This window comes from Myxine glutinosa, chromosome 6, assembly GCF_964187855.1.
Source record: "Myxine glutinosa chromosome 6, kmMyxGlut1.1, whole genome shotgun sequence".
In the NCBI taxonomy this organism is placed as follows: Eukaryota; Metazoa; Chordata; class Myxini; order Myxiniformes; family Myxinidae; genus Myxine; species Myxine glutinosa.
The window spans coordinates 79,154,672-79,174,824 of NC_136266.1; the positions used below are offsets into that span (position 1 = coordinate 79,154,672).

The 20,153-nt window shown below is 45.7% G+C and overlaps 1 protein-coding gene across 1 annotated transcript in view; it reads right to left on the minus strand.

Annotated features, from left to right (window-relative positions):
• Positions 1 to 20,153, minus strand: part of LOC144892623 (scavenger receptor cysteine-rich domain-containing protein DMBT1-like) — a 206,979-nt gene that overhangs the window by 136,320 nt on the left and 50,506 nt on the right.

Consider the following 20,153-nt stretch of genomic DNA (forward strand, 5'->3'; position numbering starts at 1 on the left):
ATATGATTTCATTTTTATCGATGGTTTTAGACTCGGTGTCAGCAATAATTGAGAACATTCCACACACGCGGGAAAATGCAGAGATATATTTTTAAAAATCGCGTCATGGTGTATCATACACCGCCCAACATGACACCGACGGCAACGTGTCGATATATATTAAAAATTCGCTTTTGCTTTTCCGTTAAGATATATTACTTTTTCGTTTGATGACAGTCGTCACAAAAACGTCAACAATGATGCCGACATATATTTCTTCGTTTTTATTTCATTCAACATTATTAGCCGGAAGTAAAATATGTTTCAGGAAATTACCTAGAGATATTTCTTCGTTTTTTTTAATTAGTTATGTGCGCATACACTTTAAATAGGTTTATTTGAAATCTTTAATTTTCCACAATATAATTTACTTGCCATTTATCATTTGATGATTACGAGACAAATTCCTCTTGAGGATCGTGACAATTCATGCGCTGCGTGGAAACTTCTATTTCCAAAATGAATGAGATGATCGATGAAGAACGCAGACTTGAACAGGATGTAGCAAGAAAATGAATGAGACGGGCGAACGAGTCCATCGACGAACGTCAATGCAAACTTGCGGGGTCACCCGTGGGAATCCCACGGGCATGGACGTGTGTGACATTTTGACATATTGAGTTAGATGCTGCACATTCCTTTTTACAAAAGGGTTACTGGCAAGTCATCAAATCCAGAAATGGTGTAATGAACACAATTTATTTACGCGCAAGCAAGAAGGGCCGATTTCCGATTCCGCGGGCCGACGGGCGAGACGGGCCGATTTGGAGCAAGAAAAAGAATGAGATGGGAGAAAAACGAGAGAAACGAGACGGGGAAAGCCGATTGGAGAGGCGAGTGAGGAGCGATTGGAGAGGCGAGTGAGGAACGATTGGAGAAGAGAGTGAGGAGTGATTGGAGGGGAGTGTGAGGCGTGATTGGAGAGGAGTGTGAGGCGCGATTGGAGAGGAGTGTGAGGCACGATTGGAGAGGAGTGTGAGGCGCGATTGGAGAGGTGTGTGAGGCACGATTGGAGAGGAGTGTGAGGTGCGATTGGAGAGGAGTGTGAGGCGCGATTGGAGAGGAGTGTGAGGCGCGATTGGAGAGGAGTGATTGGAGGGGAGTGTGAGGCATGATTGGAGAGGAGTGTGAGGCGCGATTGGAGAGGAGTGTGAGGCGTGATTGGAGAGGAGTTGAGGCGCGATTGGAGAGGAGTGTGAGGCGCGATTGGAGAGGAGTGTGAGGCGCGATTGGAGAGGTGTGTGAGGGATTGGAGAGGAGAGGAGTGTGAGGGATTGGAGAGGTGAGGGATTGGAAAGGAGAGGAATGTGAGGGATTGGAGAGGAGAGGACTGCTAGGTGGAGAGAGGAGAGTGTCAGGTGGAGACAGGAGAGTGTCAGGTGGAGAGGAGTGAGGGGTCACATATTATGTGAAATAAATAAATTGTGTTCATCACACCATTTCTGGATCTGATGACTTGCCAGTAACCATTTTGTAAAAATGAATGTGCAGCATCTAACTCAATATGTCAAAATGTCACACACATCCATGCCCGTGGGATTCCCACGGGTGACCCCGCTAGTGCTTCTTATGTTTTATAAGCACACAGCTGCACATCTCCGCTTGATCCGACTATGGATCTGACTGCGACGCTGGGTCTGGCTGCCAAAGGACCTGACACTGATACTCTGGATCCACAAGCTGATTATGCGTCCATGAACGACTTTGACACAAAAGGAAGTTTCTCTCTTTACTTTGAATTGAAATGCTCTGTACTCTGACCAGGACCACGTGACACAAGATATTAATTACATTATGTATTCCTCAGAACAACAGCATGGACGTCGATTAACTTCGAAGATCTGCAAGGACCGCGTCTGTGTGAGGACGGGGAGTCCTTCGATTGGGGGGAATTTCAGCTGCACCTACGCCGCTGCAAGGGTGGGTTGGGAGACCCCCCGGGCAACGTCCCGGCCGGACCAGGCGCCTTGGTTGCGGATCTAAAACGTTAATAGATCTTCATGTTCTGGACCTTCATGTTCCAAACACGCACAACATGACACACCTTTCAGGCGTGCATGCAGGGTGCTTTGTGTGCGTGGCATGCCCTTGGGAGGACACACATACAACACTCAATAATGCCCGATGTGGCCACATATAACACTATTCTCTTTTGTTTGCGAATAAAGCCCGATGTGGTCTTGTCTCTGTGATACGTAGTCTCGGTAGAGACAAAATGGGGGTATGTCGCTCATCCATTTAGTTATGCCTTATCTAATTATAGTTTGCATTTAAAAGTGGTTGCTTTATAAAAAGGATTAAGCTTTCTATGTTCCCTCTTGCTTCGAACTATGCTTTACTGTCCTTTACTTTACTGTTCTTTACTGTGGCAAGGAATGTAGAAAGATAGTGAAACTGCTTGCTCTGTTAGACCCCCTCGTGAAAACACGTCTTTTTGTCCTTGACCAAAAGCCAGCATGAGAAGGTGCTCTTTCTCCCGCATCTTTCCCTTGGCTCATGCCAAAGAAGATAGGGTCTCAGTAGGAGGTATCTAGCCCGTTTTCCTTTGTCCGCGCTCATTTTTCAGCGGAGATTTTTTGTATATTTTTGTGTATATAAAGAAACTCTGGGTTGCCAATTTTCCAGGAGTGTCTGGAGTTGTGCAGTTCAAATTAATTGTATAACTCTTACACCCTCCACAGCGCTGTGTTATTGGTTCATTAATAAATGCTTGTTATGCCTTGAACTCAAGGTGTGGAACATGGTTCAATTCCCGAGACATTTACAGAACAGAGCAACAGCAACAGCAACAGCAACAGCAACAACAACAACAACAACAAGCCAGTTGATTATGGAAATTAACTTCTATATACAAAGAGGCACCCACCTATCTTGAAGGAAACCTGCAGCAAGAGGACATAGACCAGCATACCATGTGACCCTGGACCTAAAAGTATCCCGTAATCTATCCCGTAACATCAATATAATTTTATTTATTTTGTATAATGGGTATCTATATAATAATAGCGTAAGGACTCGACTTTGTTATCCCTTTTACGCCACACCCAGTGACCCGATGCCCACGGCACTAATGGATTTATGATCTACGAACCACGCTCTTTGTTTATCACGTACAGCCATACTCGAAAAATCTGAATTAGCCGACGTTGGGGCCCAAAAGCATCCGATTAACTGCCGATACGACGCCATCTTACGACGCCATCGTATTGGCGTCTGCTGGGCGAAGGCGAAGCAAGCCATCCGCTGATTGGACAGGCGAAGGCAAAAGCAAGCCGTCCACTGAGTGGACAATCCAGAGCATGCATTTGTGCCGGTGTCAGCGATCGTTGTTCATATACGCACTCTTCATTCTCATCTTTCTTCCTAGCTCTTACTCAGACAAGCAAATCCTCTATGCCATCCATAATGGTACACTCTATCCATACACCACATCCTCCCTTCCGTGGATGTTCCACGGGTTTTGGCTAGTAATAACTAAAACGTGTGTGTGATGGCAGTTCCACCAAAATATCCTGAGCATAGTGAGAGGAAGAATATTTCCCACAGTAATGCAGCTTCATTGATATTGGAAAGAAGTTGCTAACTTTTATTCAAAGCATCACAATTCATGTCATACATTGAACTTGGGCAATACTGAGATTGAAATTTTACTTCATGCTTTATCTTGCTTGAAATTCAGGAATGTTCATTTGTTTGAAGTAGTTTGCTGTGTTCTCTTGTGGAACAAAAGATTGTCTTTGGTATCTAAAAATAATGTTTTTATCCTTATTCATCCTTTCCATGTGATGTTGACCAATCCAGTAAATGGGGTGGGTAAAGACTACCATCTCCATCACATCACACTGACACAAGAGGTGCAAGTGTCTAATACTCTAAACTATGGATTGCAGATTTATTGCCGTTTCATTCTGCTGGATTGGTTTTGTGGGAATCCTGAAATATGTTCACCTGACTATGATATCATAGCTGACTGCAGTGTGTGTAGGGTTTGCTTTTGTTACGAAAATGGTTTTGGGGTGAAAGAGGGGGGTTGATTATTTCGTTATTTCACACTCGATGTTTAAATAAATCTCCCTTAATAATCCAAATTACTGCTGGCAGGATTGTTTGCTCATAGAGACTCCTAGGCCATGGGCCACATATGGTCCACGAGCATCCCCCCCACCTCTAAACCAAACCAACTTTTTTTGAAGCCCAGAGGCATACTAAACACGATTCCAAATGTTACCAAGAAAAATTTAGGGATGCAATGCCCATTTCGGCTCAACAAAGTAGGGTACCCTCATAATTATGCCGACGCTCTCCGACGTCGACCGAACTTTGACTACTGATTATAATCTTCCACCAGAGGCCTCAAATAGCTCCTATTTCAATATATGATACACCAAATGAAAGATTATGAGCTGTTCTTTTTGAATATGTGGTAAATGAAACTATTGGGACAACTAGTTAAATAAACAGCTCTGCGGAACACAATAATTCAACCCGCGACTGCTTCTTCAATGAAATATTGGTATTTATTTCACAATCAGATTTTTTAACATTTATTTACATGGAAACTTTTCAATGTTGTATTAATCTCTTCATCGTGTATTACATTTGCTTTCAGGCGATACCTTCATATTTTTTCTAACAAGAGCCAATCTGAAATAACAGCCATTTGAATGTTTTAGATTCAACGTTGTGGAACGTTAACATGCACTATATTGAATCCAGTTATGCAGGCAATACCCATCGGCATGATCCCGTAATGTTTTTATATGCATTGTAATTAATTGATTCACTTTTTAGATCACAAGAAAAATTGTCACTAGCTAGCAAAATCCAAATTTGCCACCAAAAGTGACATGACAGTGCCCTCTCCTACAACTATGGGGATTGTCACTAAAAGAAATGAATATGTAACCCATGCCTATTTTAGTTGCATTTCAGATTCATTTTCCACAAATGAATGTTTTAAATACATAGTTAAGATCTCTCCTCAATATGGAAGAAAACAGGTAACAACCATTTGAATTAATTAAGTTTAACTGCTGTCAATTTACATATTTAAGTTTTCTATTTGCAGATTATACTAATTATAAATAATGGATATCTTGATATATGGATAAATAACCCCTGTTATTAACTTAAGCAAAATAGTAACTGCTTTTTTAATTCTTATTTTATGTGTACTTTCAGATGCGAGTAGGACTTAGACTGCGATGCTGACATCTATACTTGGAGAACCGTGCATCTAACCATGGCTTCGACATCCCACAAGAAGCGAAAGCATTGTACATCTGACACGGAACCCATTTGCATCATACACGTACCAGGGCTGAAGTATGGACCAATACAGCTGATGACGAATGTAAAGGATCCGGAACTGAAGATGGAAAAGTTGAAGGAGATCAAGCGTAGAAGAATGGCTGAACCTCAAGATTCACCCTATCGACTTGAAGAATCATGCAGAAAACTACCTGACATTATTGAAGAAGTGCATGGTTTTCACCGGGAATGCTATCAACGTTTTACGATGAATCTGAACCGCTTAAAAGAAGCAGAAACATCATCTTTGCCAGAATCCCGATCAGCCCGCCGATCATCTAGTGATCACATTATCTTCCATGCTGATTGTATCTTCTGCAGATCAGAAGCAAGAAAGAAAGTAAAAATCCAAGGCAGCTGGACAACCGAAGGCCTCATAGACTTTGAACGGGAAGGCTGGAAACATGTCATTGATGTAGCAGAGGTGCGAAATGATGAAACTCTCCTTTTACGCATCAGGGGGCATGACCTCTTTGCATGTGAAGCAAAGTTTCACAGGTCATGTCGAAACAGATACACACAGAACCCTGAAAAATGGCGAAGTGATCGACTTGATGAACAAGAGAGACAGCGTGAAGTAGAAAAAGCTCACCAGATGGCAATGGCAGAAGTGACAAAAGTGGTTGGCAAAGAAATTATTGCTGAGAAGAAAATTATGAAGCTATCTGTCTTGCTGAAGGTCTACACTAGGGGCGGGCAACCCCAGGCCCGCGGGCCACATCCGGCCCGCGAAGGCTTAGCGTCCGGCCCGCCACCCTGCTAGGCTTTATTATTGCAATCCGGCCCGCGGACCTCCCAGTAAAACTCATATCATTTGTAAATGTAAGAGTTTATATTTAGCCGGTCTGAATTCAAGAAAGGGACATTTTGTCTTCAGCACCGTCCTCTTCCGCATTGTGGCCATGTTCGGCAGCATCTACTGCTGTGAACAGCTCTTCTCGAAAATGAAGTACACGAAGTCTCACCTTCGCTCCCAACTCTCGGACCGCCACCTCAATGACATTCTTCTGTTGTCTACCTCAACCATCGAGCCAGACATGGAAATACTTCTTCATGGCAAACAGCACCAGCAGTCTCATTGATTTGTAGAGTGTTCAATGCAATTTTTGTACAATCTATTCATGTAAACAAAATATAGTAATTCTGAGATTTCGTTTTTCACTCCGGCCCGCGATCTCCTTCCAAAAGTCTCATCTGGCCCTCACTCTGAAAAGGTTGCCCGCCCCTGGTCTACACCAATAGGCTTCAGGACAGTCCACACCCGAATCCCAACTTCAGGAGCACCAACCTCAAGAAGAAGCTCGAGAAATATGATGCTTACCAAAGGAGCCTGGGATTTTGTCAAATGGGAGATTTCCAATCATACTTGGTATACAATACTCAAATTAATGTCGATTCAGCTGTTCGAAAAGCCTATCAATTAGCTTCAGAAGACACAGTTGCACTTGTCGGCACACAAATGCACCAGTCAATACAAGAGGCATACAATAACTCTACAGAGGTCAAATGGCCACCAACAGCTCAAGACCTTACCAACAACCAGATAGTAATTCCAGCAGAAATTGAACGTTTCTTACTCTATGCGATAACTGGCAAAGCAGTTCATACATCAGCAAGAGTTCATAGACTTGTTCAGTCAATAGGTCAAGACCTCTGTCGAGCGGCAACAAATGGATCATGGAAGCACCCAAAGCACATACTTCTGTGTATGACTCTTCGGCACCTGTTTCGGAGTGAGAAGCTAGTAACACTCTTAAATCGTCTTGGTCATTGTGAGAGTTACAGCTTTTCTTTGGAGCTCGAGACAGCATTGGCTGAGGCTGTGACTGAAACATCCTCAATGCTGTCAAGTCAGATCGTAAGGTCACCCACAGCACCCAGTGTATTTCACTCAGAATTCGACAACTTTGACCAATTGCTTAATGATATGACTGGCAAGTCCTCTGTCCACACTGCTCATGGGATCATGCTCCAAGATATCGAAGGATCTGAGACAGGTGGTTCAAAACCAGAAATCCCAGCACTACCAAAGAACAAGCAACGATCAATGACGCTGAAGAAACAGGATTCTCTTGCAGACTGTTACGTGGCACGTCGCAATAGTCCATTGCTTGTCATCAACCAGCTTACATATCCTGGTGCTGTTCAAGCACGTGAAGAATCAATGAATTTACAGACCCTCTGGGTGTTACTGAGAAATCGATGCAAAGATGAGCAACAGGTTGCAAGCTGGAATGGTTTCCTGTCGCAGACAGGAACTGTTCCTCGAAGTCTAACAACTATCGAACTATGCACAAAACTATGCTCGCTACACGACCTTCTTTTCAGTCTTCATAGCCAACATAGAAACATCTCATCCTGGAGCAGAGGAACTCCTTGAGAGGGGTGCCATAAGTGTGGCACGTTCGTTTATCCCTGGCAATAGGTGTGACGTGGACAAGACCATGGAAGAAACGTTTATGCGTCATGCCAAGTGTTACGTGGTCCCCTCGGTGAATACCTGGTCTCGGTGACCCCCGGACCGTGAGAGGAACTTCGCCAGAAAGCTGTATTATATATGCGCTTTCGCCACGCAATCCATATGAATTTCACCCAAGAGACAACTGACGTTCAAGGATATATTTCAATGGGAATGACCATACAATTGCAATGACACAACCACGGAGATGTTCCCCGAGCAATCAACCATATACAACCATCAACAATTCCCAATTCACAAGCACTTTCCTATGAGTAAGATGGCCATCTTATATACGTGTGTCCCGGTGAGTACTCACGACACCGTTTTGGTCTCGGTCCCGCACAATGTCTCTGGGCCCCTCCTGACCAAGATGATGGTCGCCGTCACCGCACTCGGGCGGTTGAACGAACCCCGGGTGGACGTGTTTCCACCGGGCAGGTATCGTACCAGGCACCGTGGCTGCAGCCCCTCGTGGCCACGCGAAGCGGATACGGTAAAGCAAGCCAAACCCCACGCCGCTTGCAAGGCGCGTTAGGCCCCCACGTGCGACCCGCACGCGTCTGTTTGGACGGTGCCGCGAACGAGGCCAGACGCGGGTCGATGCACGGCCCCACGTCAACTTGCCGTCTCCACCGGGCAGGAACACGTCCCGGTAATTCCTCTCGCCAGACAGGCTTCGGATCGGAACGCCGCTTTTCCACGCAGCGCAAGGTCGATCCCACCTTTTGTCGGAGCGGGGCGAGGAAGAAGAATCCTCGTCCTTTTTCCTCGTGTCTTTTTCTCTTCCGTTTCCGGTCACTTCCGTTTCCGGCCACTCCCTCAGAAGGGCTCCTGACCCTCCAACCACAACAACTACACAACAACTTAATATACTACACACGGATAAGCAAAGACCTGAATGGTAATTCACATACATTCACATAAATATGTAACACTCCCCCCCTTCAAGAAAGAAAGTTTGAACCCCGCGAAAACTTTCTTTGCCGGCCAATTTGGAGAAACAAACCAGATAACTCAACCCCCCCCCACATTATCCGTTCCCCCCGGGCACAGTTATCACTTAAAAATAAAGCAACTCGATAGCACTTTTTCCGGGAGGCCAAGCCGAGTATTCACTACATGGATGCCTTTAGGAACGCGGAGTTCACGGTTAGTCCGTGCAGGAAAGTTCTCTACATGGGCGCCTTGAGGAACGTGGAGTTCACGGTTAGTCCGTGCATGAAAGTTCACTACATGGACGCCTTTAGGAACGGCGTTCACGGTTAATTCGTGTAGGAATCTTGGCTCGGCGGCTCCGCCGCCTTCAGTGCTTCAACTTCTCAGAACTTCCCTAATAATTAGGGTGGGACCACTGGTCCCTGTAGTCCCATGAATAGCGGTCTCCTTCTCGGCCACTACCAAAACTACCGCCCAGTTGTCCTCTCCTGTAGACCTCTCGACGCCTACGAAATGCCTTCCCTACTGTTATGGTCCGACCCTCCAAATCCTTGCCATTCCAATTCTTCTCTGCCTCTCTGGCGTCCTTTGTGCTGGCAAACGTGACAAAGCCGAACCCTCTTGACTGTTGCGTTTCCCAGTATCTTACCAACCGCACTTCCACCAGCGGCCCATATCTGTTGAAGACAGAGGTCAGAACTTCTTCCTCTGTTTTGAAGTTCAGTCCCCCTACAAATAACTTGGCACTTTTGTCGCCATCCCGAGCTGGTGTGGTGTTATTTTCCCTGCTGGGCTCTTTACCAACCCTCAGGTTACCATAAACTTGACCCCCGGCCAAATCATTCCCGATAACCACAGATACACCCTCTACAGGAAGCGTGGCTTGTAAACCGACGGTGACCGGTCCTGACACCAAATCGGACTCCAACTGGATGACCTGAAGGGGAGCACTAACACCACCCCCGATCCCCTGTAAACGAACACTATCCCCCGTTGCCGTCTCCTCGGACCATGGCAAAATGCCTTCAAGCATTAAAGATTGATGGGCCCCTGTGTCCCTCAATATCCTAACCGGTCTCCGGTTAGTCGAGGCTCCATCCAGTGTCACAAACCCCTCTGAAATGAATGGTTGGTAACCCTTTTGATGGCGATTTCTTACGCTAGCCATCGCATTCGGAGTTGTAATAGTCGGACTCCGCTCTGGGTTGTCCCTTTTCATGAGGTAACAACTGGACATCAAGTGTCCAGGTTTCTTGCAAAACGCGCAAGTAGGCCCGGAGGAAAAACTCGGGGTCTGCCTCGGGCCCCCCGAACTATAAGTTTGTCTTGGGCCCGCATCCCTCTGATTTCGAACCGGTGGGGTATCATAGTTGTCCCCATAATCATCTCGAGGCCGCTGCCATGTATGGTCGTTCTCCGCACCTGCTGTTCCCCACCTCCCCTGCGGAGATCTAGGCGAGGAGTTAGATTCGTGGACCCCTATTCGGTGGGTTAAGGCATAATCATCTGCCATGGTGGCTGCGTCCCACAACTTTGGTACCTTCTTTTCCTGCAGGTACACTTTGATGTCCTCGTGGACACACTGCTGGAATTCCTCCACCAGGATCAAGTCCCGCAATGTCTCGAAGTCTTTCCCGACTCCTTTTGACTCACACCACCGATCAAACATGTTTTCTTTCACTCTGGCAAACTCCACATGGGTCTCACTCTCCCTCTTCCTGGCATTCCTGAATTTTTGCCTGTAAGCTTCCGGAACCAACTCATAGGCCTTGAGGATGTGCTTCTTCAGTACCTCATAATCTGCACATTGGTCCATTGGTAGCGCCGAATAAATTTCCTGAGCTTTCCCCACCAGCACACTTTGCACGAGTATGGTCCAGGCCTCCTCCGGCCAGTTTAATTGTCGAGCCACTTTCTCAAAGTGTGGGAAAAATTTCGCGACTTCTTTTTCACTGAACGGTGGAACCAGCCTCACATGTCTGCCCACATCCCAGGTTTTCTGGTTAGGTGTCGACCCCGTCCGCAAGGGTGGTGCCTCTCCCCGTTCTCTCATTAACTCCAGCTCCTTGAATTTGATTTCTTGCTGAAGCTCCATGTCACGTTCCTTTAATTCCCTTTCCGCTTTTCTCTCCTCTGCTTCGAGGTCCCTTGCAGCTCTCCTCTCCTCTGCTTTTCTCCCTTCTAACCTTTTCTGGAGTTCTCGTTCCACTCTCCTTTCCTCTGCTTCTGCTTTCCTTTCTTCTTCTTTTAACCTTTCCTGGAGTTCTCGTTCCACTCTCCTTTCCTCTGCTTGTTCTCTTCCCTCCTCTCTTCTGCTTTCCTTTCTTCTTCTGCTCTTTCCTTTTCTGCTTTCCTTTCTTCTTCTTTTAACCTTTCCTGGAGTTCTCGTTCCACTCTCCTTTCCTCTGCTTGTTTCTCTTCCCTCCTCTCTTCTGCTTTCCTTTCTTCTTCTGCTCTTTCCTTTTCTGCTTTCCTTTCTTCTTCTTTTAACCTTTCCTGGAGTTCTCGTTCCACTCTCCTTTCCTCTGCTTGTTTCTCTTCTCTCCTCTCTTCTGCTTTCCTTTCTTCTTCTTTGATCCGTTCCTGGCTCCGTAATTGCAACTCCAGTTTCCGGAGCTCCACGTCTTCTGGTTCTTCGGGTAGCCACTCCCAGGCTAACTCGTCCCATGTTCCTAATCCCACCATAGATTGTATCACCGTGGCCTGCAACTCTGCCTTCCTCAAATTAGTTCGGACCTCCAAGTTAAAATGTTTGGCCAATTTCAAGAGGTCCGACTTTAGCAACGCTCGGAACTGTGCCTCACTCGGGGTTACCCCAAAGTTCTGTGCCACAAACGCCATGGTGTCTATCGTTAACACCTGTTAACCTTCACCCAAGACTTTACCCCAATTTCTCCAAAAAAAAAATTACCAATTAATAATTAATTAATAAATTTTAATTAATAAAAAATTATTATTTTATTATTTTATACAATTTTAAATCCCGGACGGGCCCCCAATTCTGTTACGTGGTCCCCTCGGTGAATACCTGGTCTCGGTGACCCCCGGACCGTGAGAGGAACTTCGCCAGAAAGCTGTATTATATATGCGCTTTCGCCACGCAATCCATATGAATTTCACCCAAGAGACAACTGACGTTCAAGGATATATTTCAATGGGAATGACCATACAATTGCAATGACACAACCACGGAGATGTTCCCCGAGCAATCAACCATATACAACCATCAACAATTCCCAATTCACAAGCACTTTCCTATGAGTAAGATGGCCATCTTATATACGTGTGTCCCGGTGAGTACTCACGACACCGTTTTGGTCTCGGTCCCGCACAATGTCTCTGGGCCCCTCCTGACCAAGATGATGGTCGCTGTCACCACACTCGGGCGGTTGAACGAACCCCGGGTGGACGTGTTTCCACCGGGCAGGTATCGTACCAGGCACCGTGGCTGCAGCCCCTCGTGGCCACGCGAAGCGGATACGGTAAAGCAAGCCAAACCCCACGCCGCTTGCAAGGCGCGTTAGGCCCCCACGTGCGACCCGCACGCGTCTGTTTGGACGGTGCCGCGAACGAGGCCAGACGCGGGTCGATGCACGGCCCCACGTCAACTTGCCGTCTCCACCGGGCAGGAACACGTCCCGGTAATTCCTCTCGCCAGACAGGCTTCGGATCGGAACGCCGCTTTTCCACGCAGCGCAAGGTCGATCCCACCTTTTGTCGGAGCGGGGCGAGGAAGAAGAATCCTCGTCCTTTTTCCTCGTGTCTTTTTCTCTTCCGTTTCCGGTCACTTCCGTTTCCGGCCACTCCCTCAGAAGGGCTCCTGACCCTCCAACCACAACAACTACACAACAACTTAATATACTACACACGGATAAGCAAAGACCTGAATGGTAATTCACATACATTCACATAAATATGTAACACCAAGTCTCATGGTGGTGGAGGTACAGGAATTTCAGGTATAATGACGAATTACAGTGCCTACCAGCGCTGGGTGAGAACCACACATGCAAGGTCGCAGTATGTTAATGCTACTCTCAGCATGGCAAATATGCTGGCCGACTCTGGAGAGGGAATGAAACATCGAGACGTTCGCCCAACAGAGATCCTTCGAAGTGAGAAAAATGTTGTGAAAACTTGCGAGGCTATTGAAAGCTTCTTGAATCCATTTGACGTGGAAACCAAAGATAAACTCCTGATCCTTTCATCTGGTGCAGCAGTATCGGATGATGTTGTCAAGGACGTACTAGCAGCTGAGAACCTGGGCAGACGTGCTAAAGAAGCATTCATTATCAAGCGACTCCAGACTGACAGCAAGTTCTTTGAGCCCGTAAAACGAATGAACTTGCGGACATTGGGAAGCATGAACAAGGTATCAATCATCAGCTCAGGAAAGCAAAAAGTCATACAATACAAACAACAAGGCAATGTTGCTTTCAAGCTATTCATGAAGTCTCAAAACGAAGGACTACAACTCGATCTCAAGGAGCTGATGACATATCCCCTGACTCCAGTTTCTTACAGCCTTGGGACTTCAGATGGATTTCTCGCGAAAACAGACAAGAGTAAAGCCTTTCACCACTTGACCAAGGAGTGTGAGAATGCCATCATACCACCAGAGAACGACACCCTCACTGTGCATGATGGCAATGCATGCTTCTACTATCTCAAAGATCTTCCCGGAAGCTTCAGTGAAATCTGCTCTAAAGTTTTTGACACCATGTCAAACACTCACAACGTCATATTCAGCACAGACATGTACCTGCCAACCTCTGTTAAAGCAATGGAACGGAAGAGGAGAGGTGTTGGGAACAAATTGATCATCAAAGGAGGAGCGACCAAGAAGCCTCCAGACTGGAAACAGTTCCTGTCAAATGACGAGAACAAACTTCAATTTATCCAGATGTTGCTCAGGTTGTGGAGAACGGATGAGTATGCCTCAAAGCTTCATGGACGAAACGTGATACTGATATGTGATGGGGTGCCACATAAGCTGACATCTGAAGATGGGACAACAACTTCATCACACTTATTAGATTCGATGACCTCATCACAAGAAGAAACAGACTCGAGGATTATACTCTACTGTGAGTATGCTCAAAGCAAGAACTTCAACTATGTGCGAGTGAAAAGTCCTGACACAGACGTCTTCTTCATTCTATTGCACTATGCACACCGACTGGCTGATATCACAGTCCTCTTTGACACAGGAACAGGGAATAAAAAGAAGCTGATCAATATCTCAGAACTGGCCCATAACTACTCCCACGAATACTGCACGGCTCTCATGGCTCTGCATGCCTTTTGCGGCTGTGATACAACAAGTGCATTCAGAGGGATAGGAAAAGTAAAGCCTATGAAAACACTGCTGAAAATCCCTCGATATGTTCCAGTGTTGGCACAGCTGGGTGATACTTGGGACATTCCTTCACAGCTTCTGGATGACCTTGAAGCCTTCACATGTGCCATCTATGGTAGACCAAGGGTTTTAAAAGTGGATGACCTGCGACTCCTCAGGATAAATGAGCTATGTGCTCATGATGAGATACTAACGCCTTCACAAAACATCGACATGGCCACTTTACCTCCCTGTAGAAGAAGCTTGCTTCAGCACATTGCGCGAGTCAACTATCAAGTGGGAATCTGGAAACGACCACATATCCCTAAACCTGATGTTCCGCTGGCACACAATGGCCACGGATGGACACAAACAGACGAGCATCTCGAACCTCTGTGGTATGACGGAACTATGTTGCCTGCACAACTCTCGGATCTAGCCCGTACCGTTGCTCCTGGTACAGTCAACGACGACGATAACGACGACGACGACGATGATGATGATGATGCACTCATGGCTGAGAACAGTACCCTGGATGGAGATGAAACAGACAGTGACATAGAATGAACACTAAATCATGTTTATCCATGTTTCAAATTTGTCTATAATGTAATTGATTAACCAGATGTGTTCCTGTGTTTTATGTTATATTTGATATGTATAATTCAAAATGAAATGTCTGTGTGTCTGTGACCGCCGATGGCTGTGGGCACCACACCCGGGCAAACGGCTTATTGGTGGGTGTGTGTGTGTGTGTGTGTGTGTGTGTGTGTGTAGGTGTGTGTGTTTAGGGGTGTGTGTGTGTGTGTGGTTTTTTTAGTATTGTGTGTGTAACAAACATGTTTAGCAGAATATGTGTACATTCTCTTTGTCAAAGCTTTGAGGGTTAAGCGATTTTTGGCACTATGTGATGGCCATATTGGATAGAGTCACAACTATTGATTAAAATAAATAAACATGTTTGCTTAGTATCTTGTATTCTCAACAAAAGAAATTTAAAATCAGTTTAGTATATATGCATATAAAAACGTTATGTAATATAGGTATTGCTGTGCAACTGGATTGTTAATATAGTACATGTTAACGTTCCAAAACGTTGAATCTAAAACATTCAAATGGCTGTTATTTCAGATTGGCTCTTGTTAGAAAAAATATGAAGGTATCGCCTGAAAGCAAATGTAATACACGATGAAGAGATTAATACAACATTGAAAAGTTTCCATGTAAATAAATGTTAAAAAATCTGATTGTGAAATAAATACCAATATTTCATTGAAGAAGCAGTCGCGGGTTGAATTATTGTGTTCCGCAGAGCTGTTTATTTAACTAGTTGTCCCAATAGTTTCATTTACCACATATTCAAAAAGAACAGCTCATAATCTTTCATTTGGTATATCATATATTGAAATAGGAGCTATTTGAGGCCTCTGGTGGAAGATTATAATCAGTAGTCAAAGTTCGGTCGACGTCGGAGAGCGTCGGCATAATTATGAGGGTACCCTACTTTGTTGAGCCGAAATGGGCATTGCATCCCTAAATTTTTCTTGGTAACATTTGGAATCGTGTTTAGTATGCCTCTGGGCTTCAAAAAAAAGTTGGTTTGGTTTAGAGGTGGGGGGGATGCTCGTGGACCATATGTGGCCCATGGCCTATCCTGTCTCCCTGTCAAACCTGGTTTTGTCCTCCCTTTTTATTCTTCTTCTTCACATGCTCTATGATTGTGTCCTCTCCTTCGTGCTCAGGATGTTCTGTAAGCCTTTTTCTTCTTCCCCGTGGTGTGCTTTCCTTTTACTCCCTCTCTTTATGTCTTTCAGGCCATGTGGCCAGAAAGTTGGTGACTGGCAATGCCGGGCAGTCAGCACATGGCATCATTATGGCCTCAGCCATCGGCAGGAGGGTTCAAGTGGCTGGCTGCAGCGTGGCCAATGTTACGGCATCTATGACACGGTGCATACAGCTTATGCAAGACATTCCCCAGAGATGTGTAGGAAGATGAGCAAGGGCCAAACAGCCAGGTGAGGTAGTACGCCTGTCCTTTGGACTTCGCAGTGCGAAGAAAATCGAGCGCAGTATAACCCAGCACAATCAAGTACAAGCCAGTACAAGCTGAATGAATAAAAGGAGCTGACAATTATGTACGTGCCTTCCTGCGCCACTCGAATGGACGGGCCACCAAAGCTCCCACACCTTTCAGGGGCGGATCCAGGGGGGGATGGGGTGCAGGGAGTGCGCACCCCCCCTTCGATCCAGGATGAGGGTGCAGGGGGTGCACACACACACCCACCCCCCCCCCCCCCCCACTCTGGATTTTTGATGAATTATAACCTATGAATATCCTGGAACAGCCCTCGTGTCCAGATGATTTTGAACAAGGAACGTTCCAGGCAGATTACCAACGCTCAGAGGTTTTGAATAACTTTTGCTTTATTATAAAACACTCCAAGTGCGACGGTAAAAAACCATACTTTCATCACATAAATCCACCGTCCAAAGCGAAATAATCAGCAGCAGCCACTCCAGCGGATATGGCTTGAAGGTAATGCCATGCTGATGACGCAACACATGGGTGGAGCATGAATTGAATATGTGATGAGGAAAACATGGGTGGAGCATGATATGCATGATGCAAACATGGGCGGAGCATAAATATACAGCATAACATTGAAACTCGTTTACAGCGGGGCACAATTATAATGGTTGCAGTACAGTTTGCGCAGAATTGAAATTTCTCTTCATGTTTGTGTTAATTTATTCGTGTGTGTACAGGATCGATGCTCATGTGCTATGTCGACGAGTTCATTAAATCGCTCGACGTGGGGTACGTTCACAATAGTACAATCCTATTATCAACACCCCTCGTCGAGCACGTTAGTGGACTCGTCCATCCAATAATGCATTGCTGAGCGCTGAGGAAACTGGTCAATGCGGTCTGCAGAGGTATCATATCGGCAAACATCGGATCACTTACTTTGTCTTAAGAAAAAGGTCAAAACGAGTGAGTGTCATGGAAGATCCAAAAAAAAGGAGGATTACGGACTTATTTTCGTCCATCACTGCGACAGACCATACCATAACAACAGATGAGGCACAACACCCACTGGGTAGGCCTGCAGCAGCACCAGCAACTGAAGCCCAACCCGAGGTACGAGTACGCCGTAATGAAGCAACCACGTCTTCCGATCCCCTTGGCAATACAAACACTCTTAAAGTGAGTGATGCAACAAATGACAAATCAGTGCCTGTGTTGGAAGGCAAACAGGCCCCGCCAGCTTATGATGTCGGTGATATTGTGGCCGATAATGTTCGTATTGAGTCGCTTCCGGGTGACGAGAAAATCAAGTGCTTAAACGAGCATCACTGCCCACAACATTTTGATTCCCTGTGTGTTCAACGGATCAACCGTAAGGGACAAAATGGTTCATATGTGCTGAATTTTTGCAGAGAGTGGCTCCATCGTTACAAATGGTTGGCTTACAGTTCTGTACTTGGAGGTGGGATGTGTAAGTTTTGTGTTATGTTCCCTCCAAAAAATGATCAAATTAAGTCAGGGGTGCTAGTTCGATCACCCTTAACCAACCTACGGAAAGCAACTGGTACAGATGGTGCACTGGCGACACACGATTCACTGAACTACCATAAACAAGCTATGCTTGCTGCTAATGATTTGATGGAAAGTGGCCGAAATCCGACCCACAGAATATCATATTTGATTTCCGAGCAGAACAAATTGAACTATGAAAAAAATCTACACATCCTCCGACAAATTGTCGGTGTGGTGCTGCCCTGCGGTCCGCAGAACATAGCACTCAGGGGACATCGAGACGACAATTCACTGAAATGTGATGATATCTCAAACAAAGGAAATTTTCTCACCATTTTGAGTCACATTGCTGAAAACGATGAGATCTGACGGGAGCATCTGCTGAGTGGCAACAAGAATGCCCGCTGTACCTCTAAGACCATCCAGAACGAAGTGATAGAGATCATTGGTAGCCAGATTAGAGATGGACTGATCAAGTGTTTGAAGGAGGGAGGATTTTTCACCATCATAGGTGATGAGGTAACGGAGCTTCATTCCAACCATGAAATTCTCAGTATTTAGCTCCGGTTCCTCGACACCCTGGCCTCACAACCTTCAGTTAAAGAAGTATTCTTTGATTTCGTAGAGCTAGAGAGAACTACTGGGGAAGCTATAGGAAAGGCCATCATAGATTGTTTATTCAGAAGAGGTGTGGACATCAGTAAGGCAAGAGGGCAAAGCTATGACGGTGCATCATCAATGGCGTCATCCAGAATCGGAACTCAAGCGCAGATTAAAGCTGTCCAGCCTTTGGCGCTCCACACTCACTGCAACAGTCATGTGCTACATTTGTCTATCGCAGCAGCGTGTAGACTATCCATGGTTCGCAATATGATTGATACCATTAATGAGCTTTATAGATTTTTCAAGAACTCATCCAAGAGCCAACAGTACCTTGAAAAGACCTTATCTGAGCAAGAAGAGGAAACCTCAGCAAAAAAACTGAAAGGTCTGTGCAAGACGAGGTGGGTGGAGACACATACTTGTTACGAGACAGTCGAAGAGTTATATCCGTTTGTCTGTATTTGTTTGGACAGGATTGTAAATCCCGACGGTGATGAGAATTCCTGGGGGTGGGACCGTGATAGCCGCGTGTCTGCACCGGGAATTCTGAGTTCACTGACGTCTTTTCAGTTTGTTGTTGTATTCATTTCAGTGAAGAACAGCCTACATACTTTAAAAGGTCTTGCCCACAAGCTGCAACGCAACAGTATGGATGTGCTGGAGGCATACTCTATGATTGACGACAAGAAGGACGCGCTCACTCAACTACGGTCAAATCAGAAACAGAATTCTCTCTGTGGTTCGATTACGCCAAGGCCATGCTATAATCTGTAGGAGGTGATGTCACAATGCCGAGAGTTGTAAAACGACAAATCCATCGTCTGAACACTGCCGCCAATACTCCCTTGCTGTTCTACCTCAGAAACATGTGCATTCCATTTCTCGACCACCTCAGCCAGGAAATGGACACCCGATTCTGTGCTGAAAATCGCGAAGGTAGTGATCTGTTTCTGCTGATGCCATCCGCAATAATCGCCGATACCTGCGACATTCCAGCCCGACATCAGAAGCTGTTGCGTTGGAAAAACGACATGGAACATCCAGCAGGACTGATAAATGAGCTTAGAGACTGGCAGATGTTTTGGAGAAGGAAGCCCAACAACACGCTTCCAAACACATTCATGGATTGTTTCTGCACAGGAGATGGAGACGAATTTCCATCCATCAAAGTCCTACTCCATATTGGATGCACCCTCCCTGTAGGCTCCTGTGAGGCCGAACGCTCATTTTCTTGCCTGCGTCGTCTGAAGACCGACATAAGATATTCCATGGGAGAAAATCGGATGGCATCTCTGGCCCTCATGAACATACACCATATCCCCACATGATGTATGTGACATTTTCATTCAAAAACACAAGCGCCGTCTATTCCAAAATAGCATAATTTACGATGAATAAAATAATTCACATTCCGCTGTCCTATCGCTATCCTATCTTTTGTGGGGAGAACCCCCTACCTTGAGCTTCACAACCTTGCCGCATGGCGATGCCGGGCTTTGCCCAGCACACAGTCTGTCATCGCCATCATTTCACACTATGGGAGTGCGCAGGTCTTTTATAACGACAAGTGAGCCCGTTGGTCCAAATGGACCAAATTTTCATCGCCTTTCATGGCCTTGCAGCATACCTGCCTGCTATAGTGCTTGAGTTGGAATAAATGCTTTGTAAAATATTATCATTGTTTTTGTTACTTATTTAGTAATGAGAATGGCATGCCATGGAAGGACCTATTAAGCTGCTCCATACACGTTAACATGGCGTGCATTTAGAAACATGGGAATTCTTCTGGATTCTTTGTAATTAATTAGCCTAATTAACTCAGGAGATCATAACAATCATTTCGCGAGGACTACACAAATCAGAAAGCTCCAGCAGAACTACACAAAAAACATGCCGCACGCATGCACACCACACACACCACACAC